We start from the raw sequence: 13416 nt of genomic DNA, 5'->3' as shown, positions 1-13416 counted from the left end.
ATATAGTATCTAGGTTCTGAATGACTGTAATTGTCAATGCGTACACATTGTGCATGTAAAAAAATGATTCGGCAAATAGCTGAGCTTTTAGCTTTTAATTGATGGTAAACTCACAAGGAAAGATGGCTCTGGAGTCTGGTGCTGTCATTCTCTTGTATTAGTATTAAACTCAGAGTAAGTCAGGCAATATAAATTAAGAGTTGATCTAGTTTTATTCCACTGTAAACATCAGAAAGTGGTTCGACTCTGATTCTATAATTACCTAATTAAATGCTCCAGCATCTTAACAAAGGAATAGTTCTCCTAACTATAAGTGGAAATTTTCATATCCTTGTGATAATCTACTGACATCTCTATCTGGGTCACCTTTTTTTTCCCCCCCTCTTTTGTTTTCCTTTTCTTTCCTTTTCCTTTTTTTCCTTTTCCTTTTCCTTTTCCCTTCCCCTTCCCCTTTTCCTCTTCCCTTCAAGTCCAATCATCTAGTACTTCATTTTGTCCTTCATATGAAGGCAGAGTAGACTAGTTATTGTAGTGTCTAAATCCTGGGATTTCATCTACCTCTTAATGTTTGCTTTATTTGAGCCTTCTTTCCTTACTTGAACTTGTTGCCAGTTTTGTCTGTTCTGATAGGTTTGATTATATCTGTATTCCTGGCATGGACTGTTCCTGCTATTTCAGTATTAGATGCCTGAAGATCTGAGAAGTGGACAATTTACATTGAAAAGAGAAAAAATGTCATCCTTGTGCATCATAAAGCCACACAGAACATACTTTATTCCATATGAAACCATATTGCTTTTGGCAGCATCTTCAGTCTGTCACATTTAAGCAGATGCTCCTGGCTGCACTAGCCATTACATTTGCCCTGCCTGTGGTCCTTTGCACTTTGCCCACTTTAGCTTTTTGGATTTTTCTTTCCATATGGTCACAGTTCCAAAATATCATAACTATCTGCTGACAGTCGTGCATGCTAGCCAATATGTTTCTGACATAATTTCTTATCTTCCCTCTTTGACCTGTCAAGAGGTGAGATGATGACATCTTCAGGAGAACTGTGATGTCATCAGAAGTACTATAGTAAACTTTAAGGCATCAGTGAAGAGGAGTGACAAGTGAAAAGGGAAATTGGGAGGATTATTTCATGAAATAATCAAGTACAGGATTGTCATTTTCCAGGAACTACTGCAGCTGGACACAGAAGTAAGCAAGAGGCTTAATACACTTACTAGCTATCCTGCTGTCATTGCATTGCATAACACAATTTGATTTTGAACCAAGTACTTCTGCACATGGTTTCGTGGCAGATACATACACAGTTTCTCTTCCCTCACTGAAAATATAGTCCAAAAAAATAGGATCTGTAGCAAATGAACTACCAGACAAGGTTTGCTTTTGGTTTGTTTTGGCTTTTTTCCTTTTCAGAATATAACAATTCTTGCTGAAGATTCTCAAAAGAGCCTCTTTTTTTCCCCTCTAAATTCACATCCAAGTTTGAAAAACCATAAAAACCTCAATGCTTCTTTTATATCCCAGCAGCTGTTTCCACAGTCAAAACTCAGTTCTCTGCTACAAAATACTTGGCTGCTGAGAAACAGAGGCACCTATTGACGCCTATGATCCAAACATGGCCAAAGTAAAAGCATGTAGGAATATTTAAATTAAGAAACAAAGAAGCTAAATAGATCAACCCCGCTGGACATACAGTTCTACCAGTAGAGTAATTTATCTCCAGATCTGTGAATAACCAAGCTTGAACTATCTAAATATAATCTAAAGAAGCCTAGAAAATCCCAAGCCCACATAAAACAAAGCAATCACAGTGTATGAGATTAAGGATATAACAGTGAAATCATCAACATGTTTTTTCTTCATCCAAAGCCCAGAATTCCTGCATAGGCATGTTCAATTCAGATCTGTACTCAGCCCAGGCAAAATACATACTGGTATTCGAATGTACACACACACAAGAAGAGAGAGGTCATACACAGCTCCATGGAAAACTTCTCTGTCCTGTTTTGGACTGAAATCCTTTCCAGCCCAAGAGCTAGCTTTTCATCTGTCCAGTAAATGTGTGTATGATGAGGAAAGCTTTTGTACAGAATATCTTTTCAAAGCACAGCAAATCAAAAGCAAAATCATCAGTATTATTTTTTTAGGACAAAATGGTTTCAAAACGTGCTTTCAGAACTTCAAACAAAGCTGCTCAGCTTCCCAGGATATAGTCTTGTCTTTACTATTCCTTCAACTTTTGCAAACTAAAGTAGCAATTTTAATCCTGAAGAAGAAAAGTTATTTGAAAACCAGCTCCTGTAGAGAAGATTGTCACTTTTGTCTCAGCCTCACAGCCTCATGTCTGCAATTTCTACATCAGACTGCCTACCAATATTGAATTATCCAAGCAAACAGGTTCTGAAAGTTAGTGATCATGGGTTGTAAAGTAGGACATCTTGATTGGCTCACTGTATTGTAGCAAAGATGTAACAGCTATAGCAAACAAAAGACACACAGAAGATAAAGAGATATTTTGCATAAAGCTTTTTCTTCTGGTAGGCTAAACATGAAGTGGTGCTAATACAGCTCACTTTGAAGTTCATTCTGTAACTCCACTGAGAGAGTGAAGTGTCTGAATTTAGTTTTTGTAATAAAAGTAACAATGTCTGGCACTTCTCACTCTGACAATAAAAAATCTTCACATCTATACAGAGCAGGGAACAAAGGTGGTTGTTCCATGTGTGACTCCTGGTGAAGGAAGGGGCGCTCTTTTCTGCTATGAGAAGCAGATTTACTTAGCTTTAAAGTCAGAAAATTCTGCATTATCTCAGGTACTGTCATCAGTTCAACTGAAGGAAAATAATTTTAATCTCTCAAGAAAGAGGCAGGTAGAGGATTGTGAGCAGTCTGCCAGTAGAGCATGGAGACCCTGGCTGCTTTCTCCCATGCCAGTGAGCTGAGAGGGGAGGTTTCTGTAAGTTTAGGGCATGAATTCTCCTTTCCATTCCTATCTTATTAATTTTGCTTTTAAAAAATAAATAGATAAAATGTCAGATAATCAAATCCTTCCTCCCCCCCCCTTTTCCTCTTACTAAAACTCAACTTTCTTGACTATTTGAATGTAACCAGTTTAGGGTGTTGTGTTTTGTTGTGTTTTTTATTAATGTGTTTGCACATAATTGAAAAGGGCACTATTTCCAATGCAGCCTCCACAGCAGATGTGGATCCTGCACCTCCACCTGAAGGCTGCCTACTTTCCCTCTGCAAGTCTTTCTGTGACAGCAAGGCTATCACAAGTGCACACTTTAAGGGTTCAAGTCTGCCTACGAACTTTGGATCTCAGGTCTTTCCACACTGTCTTCTCATTCATTCTTACGTGCTGAGCTGTGAGGACACTTTAATCTGAGAGCACGGATTTCAGATCTTGCCAACTTTTAACCTCTGGACTCAGTATCAGGTGATTCACAGGGAGGGGAGATACTACTTTGGAATAACCTGCCTCAAGAAAAGGCATTTTCTTTGCTATACCATACTTGGGGATTTTAGTAGTTACAGTTTATGCCAAGGATTGTCGTTCTGCTTTTAAAGTACAGGCATCCTTTGAATGCTTGGGATAATTTCTTCAGGCAAAATTTGAATTGTATGGAACAATTACAATGTTTGAAAATACATCTGGCTTAAGCAATTTATTTTTTTTTCCAGTTAATTTTACTGTTGTAATTTCCTGATTTTAGCTGAGGAATTAAATAGATCTCTCATCATTACCTCTAAGTCAGGTATGTTAAAGATGGAAGAGTATAATATTTTTTAGTTTGATAGCTGTTATCTTTCTTTACATCCTCTGTAAGCACATGCATATCTATGGGACATTATCTGAGGAACTGGCACCATTTTTATGATTTCTGCACCTGATGTGCTAACAGATATGATTAGCTTTGAAAAATCATCAAAATAGTATTTCATTGTACTTCAGTTTCATGTTCAAATTTCTGTGAGCAAGAAAAATGTCCTGGGTCACTCACTAGTACATCCTTGCCTCAAAATACTCTTGATGTCAAAACGAGCATAGTCTCTCCAGTAGTGCTATAGTGCTACAATCCATGAGCATAGTAATTAGTGTTATTTTGGAGCTGAAATTAAACAGCATTTCATCTCCATCAGTCTGAAAAAAGAAATATTTTGAAAGCTAAACTTAGGTTTATAACAAAGAGAATATTAGCCAATGTGGATTTGGCAAATGAAGTATTTGATGGAGGAGCTACAGTCTGTGGATTGAAAGGAAGATTTTCCTTTTTCTGATTTTTGCTACTTTGTGTTGAAAGCTAAGCAAAAACTACAGTTTCACCTAAACAGAAATTTTCAGAATTCACGTATTAATATTTGACCAAAGATTCTGAAATATAAAAGAGTCTTGAAGTATAAAATGAGCAAAAGATTTTGCAAGTGAAACACCTGTCTTAAAGGGAACTTCTGGCTATGTAATCTGGCCAGAAAGCATGATGTATTTGAATGGCTCTCAGGAACCAATGATCCATTATAAGGAATCTAATTCAATGTTGAAGTCATAAAGTTGAAACTGTTTTAGTTAATCCTGCATTAAAATACTGTAAATGAATATGTAATCAACTCTGCCTGCTCTATATATCATTCTCTAGGTCCTGCCCATGCATAAAAGCCATACACCCAAGAACTTTATTTTTAAATGATACTTCAGAGTAATTTTGAGGGAAATGGCAGCATTCAGGAAGTGGCATGCTGTGAAAAATCATTTATTGCTGTTCCATTAATTTGTCAGAGACATTTCTTAAAACAAGTGCACAGACTAACTGGAATCCATTTCATTATGTCTAGAATGTTCTGGGATAGAAAGCTTTTGTCCTGGTGGTCGGTCAGCATTACATATTCTGTTATGCAAATCTGAGAATTCATCAGAGACTTTGCCTCATTCATGCTACCCTTGTCACAGTTTACAGTACACTTTATCTACTGCAGACAAACCTGCATACCCTGAACAGTCTCTCAAACCTAGCAGCTTCTGCCCACAAAAGCAACATCAGCTTGTTTTACTGTTATTCCCATGTCAGGCCATTGTGTTCAGCATATCATGCACAAAGAGTATTCCCATCCCAGTGAGTTTAGAGTCTGGGAGCTGTCAGGCCTGATGCTCAGTTTACACAATGCCATTCAAGCCAGTGAACTCTATTACACAAGCAGAGGGTCTTGCTCATAGTTTCAAACAGGGGGAATTTTTTTTTTAAAAAGGAAGACTAGGAGCAGGCAAACAGATTATGCTTTGTATCAAGCTCTGCATAGTACAAGAAGAGACAAAGGCCTGGCTAGAAAATAACAAGTTCTTTAAAATCTATTTCATAGAATAAAAAACAAAGTCATACCCACAGGTAGCTCAAAGCCATGTCAAGGTACATGCCTGGTTCTGATCTGAAATCTTCAGACACCCTGTTTTTCCCCATGCCCACCTCCACACTGCAATTTGTTCCCAAACAAAAAAGCCTCCTTGTGCAGTCATCCCGGTGATAGCAGATGCCACTCCCCTGCTGCCCCAGGTGACAGCCCAGCTCATTCACCCTGAATGTTTTGCATATTGCTTGTATGGGGTTGGGATCAGGCTTATTGCCAAAGCTCATCTACCTTGTCCAGGTCAGCTGTACTTCTGCTTCCTATGGCAGATTCTGTTTGATACAGTTTTCTCACTTTCTGTTTGATACGGTTTTCTCACTTTCTGTTTCATGCTGATAACATGTCTGTACAGACATAGGCACAGCTTAGTACAAATATGTCTTTTGTCTGCAACATCTGTGAGGTGTTTTTTTTATTGTTAGTGTTTTCCCACTCACCCATGATCTCCTTTCTATCTAGCACATTTTAAATACAGTATATGCAGCATATTCATGTTGTAAACATCTTCATTCTCTTCTTCATGTACTTCTGTATCATGTTATATTTAAGACAAACAGTGCAACAATGGCATATAAAAAATAATTTTGCCAGAATAAGACATAAAATGATTCTTAAAGTATAATGCAAAACTGCATTGCCTTCAGTCCTTTCAAAGGTACAGAACAAATTCATATGACATGTTTTGGCTATCCAGGAGATTTAAAGTTCAGAATCTCACATGAATGCTGATCTGAATGTTCCCACAGTTTGGAAAGGAAAGATCACATCTGTAGTATTGCTTCACTGTGTTTAATTTTCAGATTTCATACTGTCCTTTACTAAGTGGAGTTCCCTCACTGTTTGTTTTACTGGCATTTTGAATTTCCAGATACCTTTTTGTCTGCACAGCTCAGCTACTGAATTAGAGGTCCAAACCTAACCCTGCCATAAGCAACTGACTTCACCATCATTTTAGACTGCATGTTTGACTTATCCACCTGTCCAGTTTACATGACATCACTAATATCAAACTCATCATAAAGGTTAGACACCTAATGAAAAATCTTGACCTACCTCTGCCAGACCCAAACTGAAAATCTGCCAAGTTCTACCAACCACACCAAGGATCTCCATGCAAGCAGACTCCTGGATCAGAAGGGTTCTTCCCTAAAGCATAGAGCATATTCCACACTGAACTGTGTAGGTTGTGTGGAAACACCTGAGTGGGATCTACATGAGATAGCAGTATAGCTATGCTGGCAATTGACTCCACCCAGGGTAATGCATCTCCTGTGAAACCTACACAAGGCTGTACAGTGACTCCAATAGTTCAGCTAAGCGGATGTGTCTACATAGCTCTGGTTGGTGCTAGGTAGAAATGTTGTTATCCTACCTGTGATCTCAGACACACCAGTCTCTAAATATTCTACTCCACCATCACTGTAAGAGTAGGTCACTGAAGAATATAGTCCAGAGTAACAGGAAATCATCAGGCTCTTTTCCCTCCTTCTCCAGTCATTCAGCAGTAGCAGTTCTATAATTGTGCCATTCTTCCTCTCTCATTACTTCTCCTAAGTGGTTCTACTGTTCAGTTCCTGCCTGTGTCCCAGGACCAGCCCTCACAGATGTGCTCTCTGCCTTCCAGGAAAGCAGCAGCAGAGATGTCTGAGCATGTTTTTCCTGGATTGGAACATGTCTCGCATCTCACATTTGCTGCAGGTTTGGTGATTCTGTGCTTATTGCCCAGGTTAAGTGCCAAATTTCCAATTTTTTATGCTGTTTCCATCCTCATCTTCCTAGTACCAGCCACATGTGAGTACCACCAGTTTTGCAGAGCCACCCAAGTCTTTCACAGCAATAATAATATCATAGCTGGCATACAGTAACACAATGTCCAAAACGTGACATTTGGACACGCTGACTCAGTGCCAGAAGGTGGACAAGAGTTAACCACAGCCTTATACTATTTTTCACACAACCCACCAGGCTTCAAGCTAGGCCTGCCTACCCTAAAGAACTGGAGTTAAAAAGCAAATGAATAACATTTAGTTACTCCTACATTTAGATTGCGAGTCCAAACATTTCGAATCCAACCAGGATCTTTCATCAAGGGAATCTGAAAGAAAGAATAACAAAGAAAGATGTTGTTAAATAAATATGCACAGAAGTTAACGTATCCAGGCCTGTTACAGTCCATGAAACTCAGCTGCTCTAATGAATACCTCTCCTGTAGTTCCTTTGTAAGCCACATTGCGCTTGAGTCTCTTTACTATTTATCTATACTGAGAAATGTTCTTGACTCTCTTTACCAGAAGGAGCTTGGAAGCAGGATATCCCTGTAAGCTCCGAAGACTCGTGGACCACAAGAAGATCTGTTTACACTTTTGAAGCACAGGGATGCCCAATGCAAAGGAGAGAGGCAGAGCTGTCCCACCCTGCTGCTTAGGGAAAAGATCTTTTCATATAGCAGCATCTCTAGATCTGTTTGTGGTACAGGAGGACTCCATTACCCAGTAGGGTAGGAAAAGGAATTGTGTAGAAGAGCAAATATAAGCCCTTTCTGAAACAACTTGGGAGTTCATGGTCTGGATAGCACATCCTATTCCCTGAATAGGTCCCTGCTAGCAGGCAGAGCAGGAGCCTCCACAGAGTTCCTGTACTTTCAGAGACAGAGCCCCAGAGCTGACAGGGCTCACAATTACTGTGGCAATCTCTTTCTGAAAACACAGGAGTGAATGATAATTTCATTTTTAAAGAACACATAGCTGCAAGACACATCAAACTAAATTAATATCTAGTAGAAAGAGTAATCACCCAGTGTTGTTGGAGATGATGGGATTCATGTTTAAAACAAAAGGAAAAGTTATTGATGAGCCTCTGTACTGCTTTTTATATTGTTTTTCCTTAGTGAAATTTTATACTGAAAGGACTCATTCTACAGGAACCATAAATATGATGATATGAACAAATAATTTGAAAGGTTTATCTTTGTTGTTTAGAAAAAAATAGCATTCAAATATGGCCAGGTTTGCTGGTGATGTATGTTCTCAGAATATTCATATTCCCTTCATATTCAAGTCTCAAAACTTTTCAAGCACAAATGCTCATCCCAAAAGAAACAAACTCATTCTACTGTTTAGCATTCTCAACTTAAGTGTCATCCAGAATACTCTATGGAATCTTACTGAGCAACTAGAAAAGGCAGGAAATTATCATTTTTCTGACTGTTCTCTCATTTAAATACAGCTAACTACTACAAACCAAAACAACAACAACAACAAAAACCCCCACAACACACATACACACACAAAAAAACCCCACCGCAAATAAGGAGGAATCAGAAAAACAAGCAGTATAGAAATCAATTCACTGGTAGCTGCAGTTCTTCTGTTCCATTAATGTTCATTGCACTCCCTCACACACTGTGTTATATGTGTAATTAGAATAACATTTCTTGTGGGTGTCATGAAAATTAAGTGTGGGGTGACACTACCAGAAGAAGACAATAGAGATATGGCACATAGCCCTTCTCTGTTCAGACCAATACTTTGCATTTGAACATTTCATTAAGGATTGCAGTGCACTGTTCAAAACCATTCACCAAACCTCTCAAGAACCTTGTGGGCCAGGAAGTATTATTAATTCAATTTTTCAAATTAAGAAACTGAGATGCACCCTGATTAAATGACTTGCTCTGTATTACAAAGGAAGTCTAGCATCAGATTTAGAATAATATAATCACCTGACTGGAAAACACCTTAAGATCATCGAGTCCAGCCAAAACCTAGCATCTGCCTTTACACAACTGTTAGACCTTGTCCCTGAGCTCCTCATACAAATGTCTTTTATGTGTCTTCAGAGACAGTGACTATTCCATATCCCATGGCAACCTAGTCCAGTGTCTGAAGACCCTTTTGGTGAAGAAACTATTCTAATATCCAATCAAAACTGGTTCAACCTGAGTTCATTTCATTTCATCCTATCACTTGTACCTGCGAGAAGAGACCTGCACTCACATGCTACAACCTCCTTTTACATAGTCATAGGGAATAATGAGGTCTTCCTTCAGCCTCCTTTTCAACCCCAGCTCCCTCAGCTGCTCCTTATAGGACTTGTAGGAGAAGCCTTTCCATATGGCCCACTCTTTCAACAACAAGGCTGTCCTTTCTATTTTCAGAAGCAGAACAAAACTTCTGGAATTATTGCACTAATAGTTAAATGAACAGAAATACCCTTGCAGGATAAATTATTAATTGAAATATTGATGTGTGTTCCCTGCAAATACTGGATTTAATATAATTACATTTTCCTGTGACATGTTTTAGTTTAAGAGGTACCTTGTTGCTTTGTTGAGTAAGTCAGTCACATGAAGGTATCATAGCAGTTGACTGCTCAGTGATAGTGTTTTAGAACAAAAAAAAATTAGAGTTTTGTCCCATTTTACACAATCTAAGGTGTGGGTCTCAGTCTTTGTCACTTTTTTAACTCTAGGAGAACTTCCACCTGCCAGGGAGATATGCCAGACTCTTCCATGTGCTGATCATGTAAAAAGGAAACCCTCAGATGTGCCAGCTGGATGCAGTGTTTGGAGAACAACTAGTTTCATTCCCTGGAAAACACCCACTCCACAGTTTGACTGTAGCTTCCAGATTTCCCAAAGGAAATCAGCTGTGCAAAACAAAAACTAGTTATGTTACCAGACTGCTGCTGCTGCACACTGCTGAGTCCAGAATACGTGGGTTTGTGTATGGGCTGGAAGGAGCAGCCATGAGGACAGACAGTACACTAGGAAGATCCGCCTCCTTACTCCCAACATCAGGAACGTGTTTTCAGGGTGGATCAAGGGGGATTTTATTAATCCACCCCTTCTTCCTCTTTCCTCACCCTTTACAGTATGGTCTGGGACCCACCCAACTGGAAAACAATGCAGATGAGTATATTTTTCCCCAAATATCTATATTCAATTTTATTCATTCCAAATGAATGTCTATATTCTGTATTCAAATATCTATGTTCCAATTATCTATATTCATTCAAATATCTATATTAATCTATATTCATAGGCTGATTGTCATTTGCCTGCTTGCTTCCTTCCTTCTCTATCTATTTTTCTTTTCCATTATCCTTCTCTTTCTTTCCCTCCCTCTTGTTCCCACTTTCCCTCCCTTGCTTTACTTCTCTTTCTTCAAAAACACACAAAGTGTTCAGAAATACAGTTTTGGGCACTGCCACAAGCAAACAGTAGATTTCATTAGCAGAGAAATCAACAATGTACTGCAACAGAGTTAGTAATTGTATATAATAGTGCTGCTGCCCCTGCATTCAGTTCCTCTGAAAAACAGTAATCAGAGACAGTCCTGCAAAACATTCTTTGTGTACTGGTGTAACAACCACGCGACACTCCAGGATCCCTGCCAGCAGTTTGAAAGTACAGTTAACACTGCAGTTAAGTATTCAGTCTTTCAAACTGCCTAATCTCTGCTCCTGCTTGCCTTTGAGAACCAACCCTAAGGAGCTTTTGTTCAGTCCTGCAATTAATGGGAAAAGTTAGCATTCATTGAATTGTATTTTGTCCATTGTTTAGAGTGACTGCTCTAAATCAGCTGTCTGCCTTTCCTATTTAATAGGCTTGGAAATGCAAACTGACATGAGCCAAAAACATTTTGAAGCAGACCCAACACATCAAATCTTTTCATTAGTTGTACCCATCTCTGTCATCACCCTGCTGATCTTGGAGAACAAAGCTGACACAGGGAAAAGATGACACTTAAGCTAGAGAAATAGGGACACAAGCTATTCTTGTATAAGGAACTAGACACAGTCAAGACATAGGCAGTGGCACTGGAACACTCTGGTCTGTGCCCTTATGCTAGGAGAACAGCACTTAGCTCCAGCTGGCTAGCAGTTCCCAGTTAAGGAATGAGCACAGAGCATTTCCAACATGCATCTGAATGAGGCTGGCAGGTTTAGAGGGTTGAAGAAGCTTTACAGCGGGGAGGTGACTAGATCACTCCAGGTAGCATCAAAGACAGGGGCTTGGCACAGCCACTGTTCAGTTCACTTACACCAGTGAACCAGTGTAAAGAAGAGATCCAGATCTCCTCTGAGGCTACCTGAGCTTTCTTCCTTCCAGGAATGTGAACATATCATAATCCAAATAATATCTTTCTAAGCTGTCAGGGAAAATCCATTAATATTCAAAAGAAAACTGTAACTCGTGGTGCAAAGCAAAATTTGCCTTTTGTTCCTTAAAGAGAGGTTCTGTCATCTTGTCTTTGTCAGTCTGCCAGCATTAGGCCAAGCTGTAATTTTGCCAGCTAAATACGAAGCATTAAAGAACGAAGATATTTCTTATAAGTGACAGAAGATGGGATAAAACAGGAAGATCCAGAGACAACAGAATTCATGGTGTGATATCTGGAGTAGAACAGATTAGTCTATACTTCATACACTCTCTAGAGTGAAAAATAGATAACAACATTGCAAGGAACAAATGGTGGTAATTGTAACCTCTATCTCCTTGGGAGAGACATGGAAGTACAGTAAAGCATGAAATGCAACAAGAACTATTTAGACATTAGAAAACAATTTTTAATACCTGGAGCAGGCACACTCTGGTATGGCTTGCCAGAAGGGCTGAGATCCTTCAGAACTGGCTGAACACACATTTGTCAGAAATGTTTTAATTATAGTTGAATTTGCCCATAGGCACAAAAATGGACCGAGTGACCTCTGAGTCTCTTCCTGCCTTGCATTCTATTATTCAATGATAAAATGACACAGCAGGATGAGGCTGCATTTTCAGAAGCTCTTTCCTAGCAATGAAATCTCACAGTAGAAAAAAATTCAGACGCTGGTGGCAAAACATGAAATGTTTTGAATCTGACTAAGCAAATAGTGCAGGAACGAGCTGCAGGGAAGCATGGTAGAGAAGCCAGGTGATGGGCTGGGTGATCTAAGAGGCTATTCTGTCTCAAACTTCTGACTCAGACTCACAAAATCACCTGACTGGTGTTTAGCTCATCCCATTAGTGCAACAGATGTTGTAAACAAAATTACTCATTTGTGAATTACTCAGGTAATTTAAATCTAGTTCCTGCAGTAATCAGACTTCTTGGGACTGCTAAGTACACTCTGTATCTGTGCTTGATTGCTGCTAATACTAGATGATAGAAACATCAACCCCTGATGTCCAGAATTGACTTACATTTCACTGTAGTGTGGGTGCCTAGCGCAGAGCCGCTGATCTGTTCTTTCACAGAGACCCAGAGCAGGTACCTTTGGTGAGAAGATGCTATCTCCACTACAGAGTATCTTTTTAAGCATCAAAGAGGAAGGAGGACACCTTCCTTCAAGACAAGATTATAGTACTAAATTAATCACATGACCAAATGACCTTAGGAAAAAAATAATTTCCCACTATCTGGAAAAGTCAGGTTTGCCTGACAGCATTTAATTTTCCTGGAGAGGTGTAGCTAGAGTCAGATGAAGCCTGGGATATCAGTAAATAATGTCAAAGCAATGTAACTACAGAGAGCTCTGTCAGAAATTGGCAGTAGTGAATTCCTAGTCAAACAGCCTGACATCTGAAGCCACCAAACTAGAAATTTGCTGTCCACATTTGCTTTCTACAAGGCTACCAAAATATAGCTGCTGGCCTGTAGGAGGCCACATGGGGAGCTACAGTGCATGGAGATCAACACAGCTCAGTTTGAGTACTTTGCAGCATGAAAACCATAGTTGGGCTTTATTGCATGAAGTTCAGGAGGCCCACCAGGAAACTAGTTCTGCTTTATTAACTCATCCAAACTTGGATTGCATCATTGCTTTCAAGTCAAAGGAGACATTATTAGTAGCTTCAGGGTCTCAAGGCAAAGTATGGAGAGAAAGGCACAGGCTTAGGGTGAATACAAACAGCCTGGAGTCCTGTTACCCTGCCCTCACAGCCTGCATTGCTTCGGAGTTAATGTAGGAACCAGGGCAGCTCCTGTCACACGAGCATGGCCTTCTCCCTACCTCATCACTGCT

At 39.5% G+C, this 13416-nt stretch overlaps 1 protein-coding gene across 1 annotated transcript in view; it reads right to left on the bottom strand.

Moving 5' to 3' along the window:
• LPIN1 (lipin 1) overlaps positions 1-7467 on the bottom strand; it is a 56573-nt gene extending 49106 nt beyond the window's left edge. The window contains exon 1 of the mRNA XM_009909475.2: positions 7448-7467. The gene's annotated coding sequence lies outside the window, so the exon portion shown is untranslated. The remainder of the gene's footprint in view (positions 1-7447) is intronic.
• Positions 7468-13416: the final 5949 nt, after the last annotated feature.

This window comes from Dryobates pubescens, chromosome 3 (genome assembly GCF_014839835.1).
Source record: "Dryobates pubescens isolate bDryPub1 chromosome 3, bDryPub1.pri, whole genome shotgun sequence".
Lineage (NCBI taxonomy): Eukaryota > Metazoa > Chordata > Aves > Piciformes > Picidae > Dryobates > Dryobates pubescens.
The sequence above is the reverse complement of the archived record's forward strand: the minus strand, read 5'-3'. Positions and strand labels throughout refer to the sequence as shown.